General features: G+C 44.5%; 1 protein-coding gene across 4 annotated transcripts in view; it reads left to right on the forward strand.

The window, feature by feature from the left end:
* The first annotated feature begins 221 nt into the window (after positions 1-221).
* The window catches only part of adcyap1r1a (adenylate cyclase activating polypeptide 1a (pituitary) receptor type I), a 132,387-nt gene continuing 114,628 nt past the window's right edge, over positions 222-17,980 (forward strand). For 2 of the 4 annotated variants that reach the window (XM_055882474.1, XM_055882475.1), the window contains exon 1: positions 222-759. The gene's annotated coding sequence lies outside the window, so the exon portion shown is untranslated. The remainder of the gene's footprint in view (positions 760-17,980) is intronic. The other 2 variants (XM_055882473.1, XM_055882476.1) reach the window with 1 other exon arrangement.

A 17,980-nucleotide genomic window follows, 5' to 3' on the forward strand; every position in this document is an offset into this window, starting at 1 on the left:
AAATTGTGTTTCATAAAGAAAGTACGCATATTTTCCCCGTTTTTTTCTCTCTGTGAAATCTAGTTAAGGAGGAAATCAAGTTCTTTGCAGCAGACTGAATAGAGAATGTTTTAGGTAGGACCACTGGGGATACGAGTGGTTTGCCGCTGCATACAATGCATTAGGACGTTAAGACTCAATGTCTCCATCTGCCGGCCGCTCTGCTCTGTGGCGGGGCGCAGGCGCGAGTCGCGCCGCAGATGAACGCAGTAATATGCGGATTCACATCAGCCCAACAGACTAGCCAGAGTTTTGTCTTCTAAGTCTCCACAACACTGCTGCCCTAAAAGACCGTACTTACATGTATGCAGCAACAAATAGGGAACTGTAGGCTACCGTAAAGATCTGAGTAGGTTGATTCTACAGTATGGGAAACCCATGGACAGACAGGACTTGCTGTGGGAACTCAGAAGTTGTCTCTGTCTGTCTCTTGTTTGTCCCGCTGTCTCAGGTCTGTGAAGGTAAAGACGTCTCGGGTCTGTGAAGGTAAAGACGTCTCGGGTCTGTGAAGGCCAGGTCGAGCTGGAGGTACCGTCTCCCCTCGTTCGCAGCAGGGTGTACGTTGAGCGCGTGCTGCGGCTGCAGTGATCAAATACCTGTCATCTCTTACGAGCTGCGCTGCGTGCTTGATATTACCGACTGAACAGAATATTTGCTGGGAAAGGGAACTGAGAACATACCGGATAAAACCCCCTCCGACTGGACACAGATGGCTTCATGGTAAGAGAGAGTTTTTTTTTTATAGTTTCATTCTGTGCTGGGATGTTTACTCTGCATGATCGCGCTGGAAGGTGTTACATGGTCAATCCGATTTCTGCATTGGCCATCCAGCATTTAGTGGTACGGCCTCTGCAGAAGTCAGGGCACGCATACCGGCTCTTTGTCGAGCAGCACATTAGTGTTGTGAAGGAAGATGCGAAGGAAGTGAGTTTGCGTTTATACAGGACCTCCCGCCCCCACCTACTGTCAACTAATCATGTCAATGCGGAGGCTTTACGGAGGCCTCCACATTGATACAACATTTGAGAGGCGCATGGTCCAGAGCTCACATTGGACGCCTCCGACCACATTTCGGATCAAGCATAAGTTGTCTCTAACCCAAACAGGCTATCTATATAGTTTAGGCATGGCTGTGTGCGCGCAACGTCCATAGGGTGATACATGGGAGGTAGTGTAGTGCGTTGGATAGTAGTGTCGTGACGTTGTATTAGTTAATGTGGCGACTGTTGCTCATCGAATGATTACAAGTTTCTAATTACGTGATTAACTGAATCAAGCAATTATTAACTCATTAACCTGGGGCACCATGGGAAAACTAGTTTTTATTGAGTTTCTATTTCCCAAATTAACTCAAAGAATATCAGAATATCAATTTTACCACAGCCGCTAATTAACCAGTTGCCTCTAACAGTCTCGTTCTGAACGTCGAATAGCCCGGGATATTGCACGGACCCGGGTCTCACTAATGAATTCGCACCACACCAGTCTTAGTTGAATGTTTATTTACTAAAAAGCTAAAATGATGATAAAAGATACACATACACAAAAACACACTCTAGGCTATTGATTAGAACTTAGTATAACGGGCCAACACACTAGGGCGCGTGTTACCCAAAATGGGGATTTAAAAGAGAGAAAGAGAGAAAGTACACGAGAGGAATATACATTTGGGTGAAATTGTCATCTATGCTCATTCTAACCTTGCCTTTCCCCAAACTGTCGCTGTTATGAGTCAGAATATAATGATGTAATTACTTGTGGAAGGTCTCCGTGGATTTTCCCGGGTGGACCGTTCAAGCTGCTCAATGACGCACTTCTCCTGCGCACCTCTCTAGGTGTCCTCACGATGTCCGTGTCCTTTGGCTTTACTGGCCTGTTCCTTTGTCCTCGCTCTGGAAGGGGTCTTCGGAGGACAGATAGCTCTGTAGCTCAGAGCTCACAGCATAAAGATGAAAGAGTGTAGATACAACGATTCGATGGGGAGTGGAGGCTAGGTGGTTCGGCTTGAATTCACCCGCTTAGACACCGCTACTCATCCGTAGCTTGGGTAGAAAAAGATTTCTTTGTCTTCAACTTGTTGCGTTTTGGGTTCGTTGACCTTTTAGACCTTTGGCTGCAGCTCGGGTCACTTAGTCATGTATGTTAATTCTGCACTCACAGGTTTTATACCCTCGGGTCAGAAGTGGGCGTAACCGCCTTCAGGGCAATTCTCTGGGCGTACCAGGTTTAAGGGGCAAGGTATAGATTTTACTCAAATCCAATTTTAGACAACTAACTTCACATTTCATCTCTACCGAAACATTCTCTTTGATTTGGACATTTTCCACACAACGTACAATGTATAAACATCAAGCATATACGAGGAAAACTCTTAACGTTACAATGTTTTCATAATAACGTCATCTATTAACCTTTAATAACAAAACAAAAATGACATACATTTTCATATTCCATCTATCGTCATGACCACCATTGTGGCTGACGGAAACCATTGTTCCAAAGTCCCTTTATTGCATGTTTAAAGTTCTGAGGCTGGTTCTCCATAGTGAGAGGGAAGGGACAAGGGAACGTTGTCCGTGGCCTCAGAATTACCATGGGTGTGAGGGGTCATAAAACCCCCACATCTTCAGACCCTTAGATCTCTCCTCCTCTGTTGGGGTTGAGAGATAATCTGTAGGGTTGTGGTCTCCTGTAACCTGACCTGATCAGGACACTCATGACAGTAGCCTATAGGATGCTAATAAACTGATAGGTTGTTATAGCCTACTTACCTGATCATGTAGCTTTGGAATATGCTCTCTCAATTCAATTTAATTGAAGGGCTTTATTGGCATGGCAAACATGCCAAAGCAAGTGAATTAGATAATAAACAGAAGTGAAATAAACAAAAATTAACAGTAAATATTACACTCATAAAAGTTCAAAAAGAATAAAGACATTTCAAATGCCATATTATGTCTTTATACAGTGTTGTAACGATGTGCAAATAGTTAAAGTACAAAAGGGAAAAGAAATAAACATAAATATGGGTTGTATTTACAATGGTGTTTGTTCTTCACTGGTTGACCTTTTCTTGTGGCAACAGGTCACACGTCTTGCTGCTGTGATGCAACACTGTGGTATTTCACCCAGTAGATATGGGAGTTTATCACACTGTGGTATTTCACCCAGTAGATATGGGAGTTTATCAAAATTAGTTTTGTTTTCGAATTTATTGAGGATCTGTGTAATCTGAGGGAAATATGTGTCTCTAATATGGCAGGAGGTGAGGAAATGCAGCTCAGTTTCCACCTCATTTTGTGGGCAGTGTGCACATAGCCTGTCTTCTCTTGAGAGCCATGTCTGCCTACGGCGGCCTTTCTCAATAGCAAGGCTATGCTCACTGAGTCTGTACATAGTCAAAGCTTTCCTTAAGTTTGGGTCAGTCACAGTGGTCAGGTATTCTGCCACTGTGTACTCTCTGTTTAGGACCAAATAGCATTCTAGTTTGCTCTGGTTTTTTGTTAATTCTTTCCAATGTGTCAAGTAATTCTCTTTTTGTTTTCTCATGATTTGGTTGGGTCTAATTGTGTTGCTTTCCTGGGGCTCTGTTGGGTCTGTTTGTGTTTGTGAACAGAGCCCCAGGACTAGCTTGCTTATGGGTTATTCTCTAGGTTCATCTCTCTATAGGTGATGGCTCTGTGGGGTGTGTTTGTGTTTGTGAACAGAGCCCTAGGACCAGCTTGCTTAGGGGACTCTTCTCTAGGTTCATCTCTCTGTAGGTGATGGCTTTGTTATGGAAGGTTTGGGAATCGCTTCCTTTTAGGTGGTTGTAGAATTTAACGGCTCTTTTCTGGATTTTGATAAGTAGTGGGTATCGGCCTAATTCTGCTCTGCATGCATTATTTGGTGTTTTACGTTGTACACGGAGGATATTTTTGCAGAATTCTGCATGCAGAGTCTCAATTTAAAAGGCAATTGGATCTATAACTGATTCAATAATTTTTAGACAGATCCTAATTAGAGGTTGACCGATTAAGATTTTTCAACGCCGATACCGATACCGATTATTGGAGGACCACAAAAAAGCCGCTACCGATTAATCGGCCGATTTATTTATTTATTTGTAATAATGACAATTACAACAATACTGAATGAACACTTATTTTAACTTAATATAATACATCAATAAAATCAATTTAGCCTCAAATAAATGATGAAACATGTTCAATTTGGTTTAAATAATGCAAAAACAAAGTGTTGGAGAAGAAAGTAAAAGTGCAATATGTGCCATGTAAGAAAGCTAACGTTTAAGTTCCTTGCTCAGAACATGAGAACATATGAAAGCTGGTGGTTCCTTTTAACATGAGGCTTCAATATTCCCAGGTAAGAAGTTTTAGGTTGTAGTTATTATAGGACTATTTCTCTCTATACCATTTGTATTTCATATACCTTTGACTATTGGATGTTCTTATAGGCACTTTAGTATTGCCAGTGTAACAGTATAGCTTCCGTCCCTCTCCTCGCCCCTACCTGGGCTCGAACCAGGAACACATCGACAACAGCCACCCTCGAAGCATCGTTACCCATCGCTCCACAAAAGCCGCGGCCCTTGCAGAGCAAGGGGAACAACTACTCCAAGTCTCAGAGCGAGTGGCGTCACCGATTGAAACGCTATTAGCGCGCACCCGGCTAACTAGCTAGCCATTTCACATCGGTTACACCAGCCTAATCTCGGGAGTTGATAGGCTTGAAGTCATAAACAGCGCAATGCTTGAAGCACAGCGAAGAGCTGCTGGCAAACGCACGAAAGTGCTGTTTGAATTAATGCTTACGAGCCTGCTGCTGCCTACCACCGCTCAGTCAGACTGCTCTATCAAATATCAAATCATAGACTTTTTTGTTTTTTGTTTTGTTTTGTATAGGGGTGGATCAGCTTAGTATTGCGGAAAGAATGTTGCTTCCAATGTAATTGTCTGCATCATTTCCATTCCCCCATATTTTTTGGGGTAAATATATATATCCATACACGCATGCATACATATACACATATATACATACACATACCTATATAGACATACATATATACATATATACATACACATACCTATATAGACATACATATATACATATATACATACACATACCTATATAGACATACATACTTTTTTAAAGAATATACCTTTATTATTATTCCCCGCGACCCTACCACCAATCCCCCAATTGGAGTAAACTAATAAACACTTCTGCTTTTACCTTCAATTTATACATCTTATACCTGTAACAGTCCTGACCTATTTATGTTAGTTTTTATGTGTTATGGTCAGGGCATGTGTTTTGGGTGGGCAGTCTATGTTATCTGTTTCTATGTTGGTTTCGGTTTGCCTGGTATGGCTCTTGATTAGAGGCAGGTGGTTTGCATTTTCCTCTAATCAAGAGTCATATTTAGGTAGGGCATTCTCACTGTGTGTTTGTGGGTGATTGTCTCCTGTGATGTCTTCGTTATGTTAGATGTATTCACTTTTGGAGCTGTTTGGCTGTTCGTATGTTTCGATGTCCGTTCCTGTTCGTGAGTTTACGTTTGTCCATGTAAGTTTATGTTCAGGTTGCGTGTACGTCGTTTTCTTATTTTGTAGTTTGTTAAAGTGTTTTGTTTCGTGTCATCAGTTTTCGTTATAAATAAAGATGGCATATTTCCCTGACTCCGCATATTGGTCTGAAGATCCTTCTCTCCTCACCTCTTCCGAGGATGAGGAAAGCGACAGCTATTACAGAATCACCCACCAAAATACAGAGACCAAGCGGTATGGGAAAAATCGACGGAGCAATAAGGACTTTTGGACTTGGGAGGAGATTTTGGACGGTAGAGGACCTTGGGCTCAACCAGGGGAATATCGCCGTCCAAAGGAGGAATTGGAAGCAGCGAAGGCGGAGCGGCGCTGGTATGAGGAGGCAGCTAGGAGACGTGGATGGAAGCCGGAGAATCAAGCTCGTAACCGGAATTATGAGGGGACTCGTCTTGCACGGAAGCCGAAAAAGCCCGTGAGTAACTCCCAAAAATTTCTTGGGGGGGGGGGCTAAAGGGTAGTGGGCCAAGGGCAGGTAGGAGACCTGCGCCCACTTCCCAGGCTAACCGTGGAGAGCGGGAGTACGGGCAGACACCGTGTTACGCAGTAGAGCGCACGGTGTCTCCTGTACGTGTGCATAGCCCAGTGCGGGTTATTCCACCTCCCCGCACTGGTAGGGCTAGATTGGGCATTGAGCCAGGTGTCATGAGGCCGGCTCAACGCGTCTGGTCTCCAGTGCGTCTCCTCGGGCCGGCATACATGGCACCTGCCTTACGCATGGTTTCCCCGGTTCGCCTGCATAGCCCAGTGCGGGCTATTCCACCTCGCCGCACTGGCAGGGCGACCGGGAGCATTCAACCAGGTAAGGTTGGGCAGGCTCAATGCTCAAGAGAGCCAGTACGCCTGCACGGTCCGGTATTTCCGGCGCCACCTCCCCGCCCCAGCCTAGTACCTACAGTGCCTACATTACGCACTAGGCTACCAGTGCATTTCCAGAGCCCTGTTCCTCCTCCACGCACTCTCCCTATAGTGCGTGTATCCAGTTCAGTGCCTCCAGTTCCGGCCCCACGCACTAAGCCACCTGTGCGTCTCCTAAGTCCTGTACACACTGTCACTTCTCCCCGTACTAGTCCTGAGGTGCGTGCCCTCAGCCAGGTGCCACCAGTGCCGGTACCACGCACCAGGTATAGAGTACGCTTTGAGAGTTCAGTGTGCCCTGTCCCTGCTCCACGCACTAGTAGGAGGGTGCTTATCATTAGCCCGGTGCCTCCAGTTCCGGCACCACGCACCAGGTCTACAGTGCGCCGTATCCGGCCAGAGCCATCCGTCTCCCCAGCGCCATCTGAGCCATCCGTCTCCCCAGCGCCATCTGAGCCATCCGTCTCCCCAGCGCCATCTGAGCCATCCGTCTCCCCAGCGCCATCTGAGCCATCCGTCTCCCCAGCGCCATCTGAGCCATCCGTCTGCCAGGAGCCTGCAAAGCCGCCCGTCTGCCATGAGCCTGCAAAGCCGCCCGTCTGCCATGAGCCTACAGAGCCATCCGCCAGACAGGAGCCGCTAGAGCCGTCAGCCAGACAGGAGCCGCTAGAGCCGCCCGCCAGACAGGATCTGCCAGAGCCGCCAACCAGACAGGATCTGCCAGAGCCGCCAACCAGACAGGACCTGCCAGAGCCGCCAGAGAGCCATGAGCAGCCAGAGCCGTCAGAGAGCCATGAGCAGCCAGAGCCGTCAGAGAGCCATGAGCAGCCAGAGCCGTCAGAGAGCCATGAGCAGCCAGAGCCGTCAGAGAGCCATGAGCAGCCAGAGCCGTCAGAGCGCCATGAGCAGCCAGAGCCGTCAGAGCGCCATGAGCGTCGAGAGCCGTCAGAGCGCCATGAGCGTCGAGAGCCGTCAGCCTGCCATGAGCGTCGAGAGCCGTCAGTCTGCCATGAGCGTCGAGAGCCGTCAGTCTGCCATGAGCGTCGAGAGCCGTCAGTCTGCCATGAGCGTCGAGAGCCGTCAGCCTGTATGGACCTGCCAGAGCCGTCCAAACAGGACCTGCCAGAGTCCTTCAGCCGGGATCTGCCCCTTGTCCCGGTGTTGCCCCTTGTCCCGGTGTTGCCCCTTGTCCCGGTGTTGCCCCTTGTCCCGGTGCTGCCCCTTGTCCCGGTGCTGCCCCTTGTCCCGGTGCTGCCCCTTATTCCAGTGATGGTCCTTATCCTGGTGCTGCCCCTTGTTCTGGTGCTGCCCCTTGTCCCGGTGCTACCCCTTGTCCCGGTGCTGCCCCTTGTCCTGGTGCTAGCTGTTTATTTAGGGGAAGGTAGTGTTAGGGTGGGCATTAGAAGGGGTAGAAAGAAGAGGTGAGTGACTTTGGTGGTATGGGGACAGCGTCCTGAACCGGAACCACCACCGTGGTCAACTGCCCACCCGGACCCCCCCCTGGACTTTGTGCTGGTGCGCCCGGCGTTCGCACCTTGGGGGGGGGGTACTGTAACAGTCCTGACCTATTTATGTTAGTTTTTATGTGTTATGGTCAGGGCATGTGTTTTGGGTGGGCAGTCTATGTTATCTGTTTCTATGTTGGTTTCGGTTTGCCTGGTATGGCTCTTGATTAGAGGCAGGTGGTTTGCATTTTCCTCTAATCAAGAGTCATATTTAGGTAGGGCATTCTCACTGTGTGTTTGTGGGTGATTGTCTCCTGTGATGTCTTCGTTATGTTAGATGTATTCACTTTTGGAGCTGTTTGGCTGTTCGTATGTTTCGATGTCCGTTCCTGTTCGTGAGTTTACGTTTGTCCATGTAAGTTTATGTTCAGGTTGCGTGTACGTCGTTTTCTTATTTTGTAGTTTGTTAAAGTGTTTTGTTTCGTGTCATCAGTTTTCGTTATAAATAAAGATGGCATATTTCCCTGACTCCGCATATTGGTCTGAAGATCCTTCTCTCCTCACCTCTTCCGAGGATGAGGAAAGCGACAGCTATTACAATACCCATCTTACAGACACAGTCCACTTTACAATAGTTCTCTCTTATTTGTTCTTAGTCCTTCCTCTATTTCTGTTGTCCATCCAATTTTATTTCCACTTGTAACTGTGCTATTTCACAAAAGCTCCGCCCCTATACACATTTCACAGATCCCGTATGCCCTATATTGTTTATCTTGTTATTAGTCCCACCCTTCAGGTCCACCCAACCCCTCCCATCTATCTTCCAACATCATCCATTTCGGATTTCTATTTGTCATATATTTTTCAACTGTGCTGTGATGCTTCACAAAAGATTTGAATCTTCCTATTCTCATAGCTTCTACAGATTGTAAATTAAAAATAAACATTTTTGCTAAAATAATTAATTTTATTATTGATTGATTGACTATGGCTTTTCAAATCCCCCAGTATTGCTATCTGTAGCGTTAGTTCTACGCAAATGTTGCAATTCTTCAGCCATTCCTGGACCTGTGACCAAAAACGAGCTACATGCGGACAATACCAAAAGAAATGATCTAATGACTCTGCCTCCTCACAACAGAATCTGCAGAGCTGGGAAGATTGTATCCCCCATATATATAACATTCTATTAGTTGCAAGAATTTTGTACAATAATTTATATTGAAAAATTCGAAGTTTTGAATCCGGCGTTGTTTTAAATCATAGACTTAATTATAACATAATAACACACAGACATACGAGCCGTAGGTCATTAATACCTAAGAGTGAATTAAACTATTTTGAAAACGCTAATAAGGGAATTAACTGGAATTATCTCTTGTCCTAAACAGATGTGGAAGCTGATAGTCAGGTTTTTCTATCCACAATCCAGACTACATTAAATGGTTTCCTAAAGAAAATCAAATCCAAACCTGGCCAAAAGAGCCCTCTTCCTTGGCTAAATGGAGAAATCTGGAAATTGATGAACGAACGAGATTATGCTCTAAAAATAGCCCTGAGATCCAACTTAGAGCATGACAGACGTAGGTTTACCATGTTGAGAAATAAGGTGATGAAAGAAATCAGACAGGCCAAGGCAAACTTTTTTTATTAACATAATTGGTGAAGCAAAGGGAAATTCTAAATTGATCTGGGAGAATCTAAAAAAGTTAACAGAGAAAGACCATAGGAACACTGCAAAAAGACAAGAAATCATGGTGAATAACAATCTAACACAGGATGCAGTCGAAATAGCAATAGCCTTAAATTCCTACTTTATTGACTCTGTCAGGGTACTGACACAGAACCCCTCCACTGGTTTCTTGGGCTCAGTGCTAGTAAATTACACTCAACCTGTCTTCATCATAAGGGAGGTTTCTGAGTCAAAGGTGAACAAGGTGATTAGCTCACTAAAGAACTCTAAAGCCAAAGATGTGTTTGGGCTGGACTCTACCTTTGTTAAAAACTACAAAGAGTCACTCATTGGCCCCATTACTAAGGTCACCAACACATCTATTGGTCTCGGGGTGTTTCCAAGGGTATGGAAGTCGGCCATAATAACGACCATCTTTAAATCGGGCGACCCTGCTGACGTGAGTAACTACAGGCCCATTAGTATACTACCTGTGGTGTCGAAGGTTGTTGAAAAGTGTGTAGCAGAACAACTGATTGCCCACCTCAACAACAGCCCCTTCACATTACACTCCATGCAGTTTGGCTTCAGAGCGAAACACTCCACAGAAACGGCCAACTGCTTTCTTCTGGAAAATGTGAAGTCCAAGATGGACAAAGGGGGCGTTGTTGGGGCTGTGTTTCTGGACCTAAGGAAGGCTGTTGATACTGTTAACCATGAGATTCTCATCACAAAATTGTCCAAGTTCAACAATTCCCCCGATGCCTTGAGATGGATGAAATCATACCTTGAAGGCAGAATTCAGTGTGTCAGAGTGAACAATGAGCTGTCGCCCACTCTCAGCTATGATGTGGGTGTGCCCCAAGGGTCAATACTGGGGCCCCTCCTGTTCAGCCTGTACATTAATGATCTGCCTTCGGTCTGTACTGGGTCTGTAGTTCAGTCTGTACATTAATGATCTGCCTTCTGTCTGTACTGGGTCTGTAGTTCAGCCTGTACATTAATGATCTGCCTTCTGTCTGTACTGGGTCTGTAGTTCAGCCTGTACATTAATGATCTGCCTTCTGTCTGTACTGGGTCTGTAGTTCAGCCTGTACATTAATGATCTGCCTTCGGTCTGTACTGGGTCTGTAGTTCAGTCTGTACATTAGTGACCTGCCTTCAGTCTGTACTGGGTCTGTAGTTCAGCCTGTACATTAATGATCTGCCTTCTGTCTGTACTGGGTCTGTAGTTCAGCCTGTACATTAGTGACCTGCCTTCAGTCTGTACTGGGTCTGTAGTTCAGCCTGTACATTAATGATCTGCCTTCTGTCTGTACTGGGTCTGTAGTTCAGCCTGTACATTAATGATCTGCCTTCTGTCTGTACTGGGTCTGTAGTTCAGCCTGTACATTAATGATCTGCCTTCTGTCTGTACTGGGTCTGTAGTTCAGCCTGTACATTAATGATCTGCCTTCTGTCTGTACTGGGTCTGTAGTTCAGCCTGTACATTAATGATCTGCCTTCGGTCTGTACTGGGTCTGTAGTTCAGTCTGTACATTAGTGACCTGCCTTCAGTCTGTCCTGGGTCTGTAGTTCAGTCTGTACATTAGTGATCTGCCTTCAGTCTGTACTGGGTCTGTAGTTCAGTCTGTACATTAGTGACCTGCCTTCTGTCTGTCCTGGGTCTGTAGTTCAAATGTGTGCAGATGATACAGTGATATATGTGCATGCAAAGAAGCACCCATTAAGAAAATGACTGTAAAAACTGTTAAATCCCCTTGGATTGATGAGGGATTGAAAAATTGTATGATTGAGAGAGAGGACGAAAAAGGTATGACAATTAAGTCTGGCAGCCCAACTGATTGGCAAATGTACTGCAAATTAAGAAATCATGTGACTAAACTAAAGGAGAAAAAAAAGAAAAAGAAACTACACTATGAAACAAAGATAAATTAGATAAAGAATGATAGTATAAAGCTTTGGGGCACCTTAAATGAATTGTTTTGGGGAAAAAGCCAACTCGGCTCCATTCATTGAATCAGATGGCTCACAAAGCCCACTGATATGTCAAACTACTTTTATCACTTTTTCATTGGCAATAACTCCAGAAAGTGGAGAGCAACACTGATGCAGTTTTAATACACATAAAAAAGCTGCGTTAGACAGACATACTGACCAGCTCAAATAGACAGAGACATGCTATATGGCAGACCAATCCCAACGCATCTCTTGGCATGTCCAGCCCACTCATTATCTCAGCCAATCATGGCTAGTGGGAAGGTTACCCCCACTTTTTCTGTGGCTTAACCAACTAGGCTCATAATTTAACAATTGTATTTCTATTTACAGATGGCATTCATGTTTGTTATTAAGGCACATGAAAGTTCACATGTTCGAGAAGGCATTTCTGCCAAAAAAAAACACATTTTGATAAAAAATTATATATATAAAGGCTCTCCTTTGAAATAGTAATATATTATTCAGTTCATTCTCTCTCTCTCAATATTCAGTTCAATCTCTCTCTCAATATTCAGTTCATTCTCTCTCTCAATATTCAGTTCAATCTCTCTCTCAATATTCAGTTCATTCTCTCTCTCAATATTCAGTTCATTCTCTCTCTCAATATTCAGTTCAATCTCTCTCTCTCAATATTCAGTTCAATCTCTCTCTCTCAATATTCAATTCAATCTCTCTCTCTCAATTTTCAGTTCATTCTCTCTCTCAATATTCAATTCAATCTCTCTCTCTCAAAAAGCTAAACCTAAACCTAACTCTAGCTCCTAACCCTAAAACTAACCCTGGCTCCTAACCCTAACCCTGTAACGTAATTCTAACACTAATTCTAACCTGAAACCTAAACCCACTAGAAATAGCATTTGACCTCGTAGGGACCAATAAAATCTCCCCAATTGGTACATTTTAGGGTGGATCATTTACTGTATGAAGTATCATTTAAACTCTGTGTGTTTGCTTTTCAAGTTCATTATCATTATCATTATCCTGCTCAGAAGCAGTGGACACTGCTCTGGAGCAACGAACCACCCTTGCTGTCTCTCCAGGGCCGGTTCCCCTCTCTCCACTGGGATTCTCTGCCTCTAACCCTGTTACTGGGGCTGAGTCACTGGCTTGCTGGTGCTCTTTCATGCCGTCCCTAGGAGGGGTGCGTCACTTGAGTGGGTTGAGATGCTGACGTGAGCTTCCTGTCTGGGTTGGCGCCCCCCCTTGGTTGTGCTGTGGTGGAGACCTTTGTGGGCTATACTCGGCCTTGTCTCAGGATTGTAAGTTGGTGGTTGAGGGTATCCCTCTAGTGGTGTGGGGGCTGTGCTTTGGCAAAGTGGGTGGGGTTATATCCTTCCTGTTTGGCCCTGTCCGGGGGTTTCTTCGGATGGGGCCACAGTGTCTCCTGACCGCTCCTGTCTCAGCCTCCAGTATTTATGCTGCAGTAGTTTATGTGTCGGGGGGCTAGGGTCAGTTGGTTATACCTGGAGTACTTCTCCTGTCTTATCCAGTGTCCTGTGTGAATTTAAGTATGCTCTCTCTAATTCTCTCGTTCTCTCTTTCTCTCTGAGAACCTGAGCCCTAGGACCATACGTCAGGACTACCGGGCATGCTGACACCTTGCTGTCCCCAGTCCGCCCGGCCTTGCTGCTATTCCAGTTTCAACTGTTTCTGCCTGCGGTTACAAAACCCCTACCTGTCCCAGACCTGCTGTTTTCAACTCTTAATGATCGGCTATGAAAAGCCAACTGAGATTTATTCCTGATTATTATTTGACCATGCTTGTCATTTATGAACATTTTGAAAATCTTGGCTCTCTCTAATTTTCTCCTTCTCTCTTTCTCTCGGAGGACCTGAGCCCTAGGACCATACGTCGGGACTACCGGCCGTGGTGACTCCTTGCTGCCCCCAGTCCGCCTGGCCTTGCTGCTATTCCAGTTTCAACTCTTCTGCCTGCGGTTATGGAACCCCTACCTGTCCCAGACCTGCTGTTTTCAACTCTTAATGATCGGCTATGAAAAGCCAACTGAGATTTATTCCTGATTATTATTTGACCATGCTTGTCATTTATGAACATTTTGAAAATCTTGGCTCTCTCTAATTTTCTCCTTCTCTCTTTCTTTCTCTCGGAGGACCTGGGCCCTAGGACCATGCGTCGGGACTGCCGCCCGTGGTGACTCCTTGCTGTCCCCAGTCCGCCTGGCCTTGCTGCTATTCCAGTTTCAGCTGTTCTGCCTGCGGTTATGGAACCGCCACCTGTCCCAGACCTGTTGTTTTTCAACTCTTAATGATCAGCTATGAAAAGCCAACTGAAAATTATTCATGATTATTATTTGACCATGCTTGTCACTTATGAACATTTTTGAACATCTTGGCATAGTTCTGTTATAATCTCCACCCGGCACAGCCAGAAGAGGACTGGCCACCCCTCATAGCCTGGTTCCTCTCTAGGTTTCTTCCTAGGTTTTGGCCTTTCTAGGGAGTTTTTCCTAGCCACCGTGCTTCTACACCTGCATTCTAGCTGTTTGGGGTTTTAGGCTGGGTTTCTGTACAGCACTTCGAGATATTATCTGATGTACGAAGGGCTATATAAAATAAAATTGATTGATTGATTGATTGACACCAGAGGAGAATAAACTAGTAAATACAGTAAGAAGCAGTTGATACCAGAGGAGAATAAACTAGTAAATACAGTAAGAAGCAGTGGACACCAGAGGAGAATAAACTAGTAAATACAGTAAGAAGCAGTTGATACCAGAGGAGAATAAACTGGTAAATACAGTAAGAAGCAGTGGACACCAGAGGAGAATAAACTAGTAAATACAGTAAGAAGCAGTGGACACCAGAGGAGAATAAACTAGTAGATACAGTAAGAAGCAGTGGACACCAGAGGATAATAAACTGGTAAATACAGTAAGAAGCAGTGGACACCAGAGGAGAATAAACTAGTAAATACAGTAAGAAGCAGTGGACACCAGAGGAGAATAAACTAGTAAATACAGTAAGACACCAGAGGAGAATAAACTACTAAATACAGTAAGAAGCAGTTGATACCAGAGGAGTATAAACTACTAAATACAGTAAGAAGCAGTGGACACCAGAGGAGATACTTATTTTCCACCATCATTTGCAAGTAATTTCATTAAAAATCCTACAATGTGATTTTCTGGATTTTTTTTCTTCTCATTTTGTCTGTCATAGTTGAAGTGTACCTATGATGAAAGTTACAGGCCTCTCTCATCTTTTTAAGTGGGAGAACTTGCACAATTGGTGGCTGACTAAATACTTTTTTGCCCCACTGTAAGCTGCTTTTAGCCAGTTAGCTAGCTAGCCAGTAGCTACAAATCAACGAGACTGTAACAGTTAACGTTACTAGCTAGCTGTATGGACAGATCGTGAACCACAACTCAATTTTGACAATATATCCTACATTCAGTTATACGTTATAATGTTACCACTCAGAGGAGAGCTAACGTTGGATAGCTGACTCAACAACTAGTGAGAAAAGATAGCCAGCTATACTTTGCCAAGGAAGGTTTTTCATACAAGTCTGATAATAAGAGCACAAACAAATAAGCACAAATAATCTAGCGAGCGTCCTAGCGACCTAGCGAGCGGCTGCTGTTAGCCAGTAGCTACAACCCGACGAGACATTAGCTGTATCAAATCGTGCACCACAACTCAATGTTGTCAATATATCCCACGTTCTTCCACAAAGCATAATTAAGTTCAGTTCATAGTCGAGACCAAACTTAAGGAAAACTGCCACGCTGCTAATTTTTTATGGAGTTGTTCCAGAACAACTGTTAGAAGTTCTAGAACAACTGTTAGAAGTTCCAGAATAACTGTTAGAAGTTCCAGAACAACTGTTAGAAGTTCCAGAATAACTGTTAGAAGTTCCAGAACAACTGTTAGAAGTTCCAGAGCAACTGTTAGAAGTTCTAGAACAACTGTTAGGAGTTCCAGAACAACTGTTAGAAGTTCCAGAACAACTGTTAGAAGTAGAGTAGAGGACTGTAGAGGACTAAACAGTAGAGTAGAGGACTGTAGAGGACTAAACAGTAGAGTAGAGGACTAAACAGGAGAGTAGAGGACTAAACAGGAGAGTAGAGGACTGTAGAGGACTAAACAGTAGAGTAGAGGACTAAACAGTAGAGTAGAGGACTAAACAGTAGAGTAGAGGACTAAACAGTAGAGGACTGTAGAGGACTAAACAGGAGAGTAGAGGACTGTAGAGGACTAAACAGTAGAGTAGAGGACTGTAGAGGACTAAACAGTAGAGTAGAGGACTAAACAGGAGAGTAGAGGACTAAACAGGAGAGTAGAGGACTGTAGAGGACTAAACAGGAGAGTAGAGGACTAAACAGGAGAGTAGAGGACTAAACAGGAGAGTAGAGGACTAAACAGGAGAGTAGAGGAATAAACAGGAGAGTAGAGGACTGTAGAGGACTAAACAGTAGAGTAGAGGACTGTAGAGGACTAAACAGTAGAGTAGAGGACTAAACAGGAGAGTAGAGGACTAAACAGTAGAGTAGAGGACTGTAGAGGACTAAACAGTAGAGTAGAGGACTGTAGAGGACTAAACAGGAGAGTAGAGGACTGTAGAGGACTAAACAGGAGAGTAGAGGACTGTAGAGGACTAAACAGGAGAGTAGAGGACTGTAGAGGACTAAACAGTAGAGTAGAGGACTGTAGAGGACTAAACAGTAGAGTAGAGGACTGCAGAGGACTAAACAGTAGAGTAGAGGACTAAACAGGAGAGTAGAGGACTAAACAGGACAGTAGAGGACTGTAGAGGAATAAACAGGAGAGTAGAGGACTGTAGAGGACTAAACAGTAGAGTAGAGGACTGTAGAGGACTAAACAGTGGAGTAGAGGACTAAACAGTAGAGGACTGTAGAGGACTAAACAGGAGAGTAGAGGACTGTAGAGGACTAAACAGTAGAGTAGAGGACTAAACAGGAGAGTAGAGGACTAAACAGTAGAGTAGAGGACTGTAGAGGACTAAACAGTAGAGTAGAGGACTGTAGAGGACTAAACAGTAGAGTAGAGGACTGTAGAGGACTAAACAGTAGAGTAGAGGACTAAACAGTAGAGTAGAGGACTGTAGAGGACTAAACAGTAGAGTAGAGGACTAAACAGTAGAGTAGAGGACTAAACAGTAGAGTAGAGGACTAAATAGGAGAGTAGAGGACTGTAGAGGACTAAACAGTAGAGTAGAGGACTAAACAGTAGAGTAGAAGACTAAACAGTAGAGTAGAGGACTAAATAGGAGAGTAGAGGACTGTAGAGGACTAAACAGTAGAGTAGAGGACTAAACAGTAGAGTAGAGGACTAAATAGGAGAGTAGAGGACTAAATAGGAGAGTAGAGGACTGTAGAGGACTAAACAGTAGAGTAGAGGACTAAACAGTAGAGTAGAGGACTGTAGAGGAATAAACAGTAGAGTAGAGGACTGTAGAGGACTAAACAGTAGAGTAGAGGACTGTAGAGGACTAAACAGGAGAGTAGAGGACTGTAGAGGACTAAACAGTAGAGTAGAGGACTGTAGAGGACTAAACAGTAGAGTAGAGGACTAAACAGTAGAGTAGAGGACTAAACAGTAGAGTAGAGGACTGTAGAGGACTAAACAGTAGAGTAGAGGACTGTAGAGGAATAAACAGTAGAGTAGAGGACTGTAGAGGACTAAACAGTAGAGTAGAGGACTAAACAATAGAGTAGAGGACTGTAGAGGACTAAACAGTAGAGTAGAGGACTGTAGAGGACTAAACAGGAGAGTAGAGGACTGTAGAGGACTAAACAGTAGAGTAGAGGACTAAACAGGAGAGTAGAGGACTGTAGAGGACTAAACAGTAGAGTAGAGGACTGTAGAGGACTAAACAGTAGAGTAGAGGACTGTAGAGGACTAAACAGTAGAGTAGAGGACTGTAGAGGACTAAACAGTAGAGTAGAGGACTGTAGAGGAATAAACAGTAGAGTAGAGGACTGTAGAGGACTAAACAGTAGAGTAGAGGACTGTAGAGGACTAAACAGTAGAGTAGAGGACTGTAGAGGACTAAACAGTAGAGTAGAGGACTGTAGAGGAATAAACAGTAGAGTAGAGGACTGTAGAGGACTAAACAGTAGAGTAGAGGACTGTAGAGGACTAAACAGTAGAGTAGAGGACTGTAGAGGACTAAACAGTAGAGTAGAGGACTGTACAGGACTAAACAGTAGAGTAGAGGACTAAACAGGAGAGTAGAGGACTGTAGAGGACTAAACAGTAGAGGACTGCAGAGGACTAAACAGGAGAGTAGAGGACTGTAGAGGACTAAACAGGAGAGTAGAGGACTGTAGAGGACTAAACAGTAGAGTAGAGGACTGTAGAGGACTAAACAGTAG

This window comes from Salvelinus fontinalis, chromosome 26 (assembly GCF_029448725.1).
Source record: "Salvelinus fontinalis isolate EN_2023a chromosome 26, ASM2944872v1, whole genome shotgun sequence".
Classification (NCBI taxonomy): Eukaryota; Metazoa; Chordata; class Actinopteri; order Salmoniformes; family Salmonidae; genus Salvelinus; species Salvelinus fontinalis.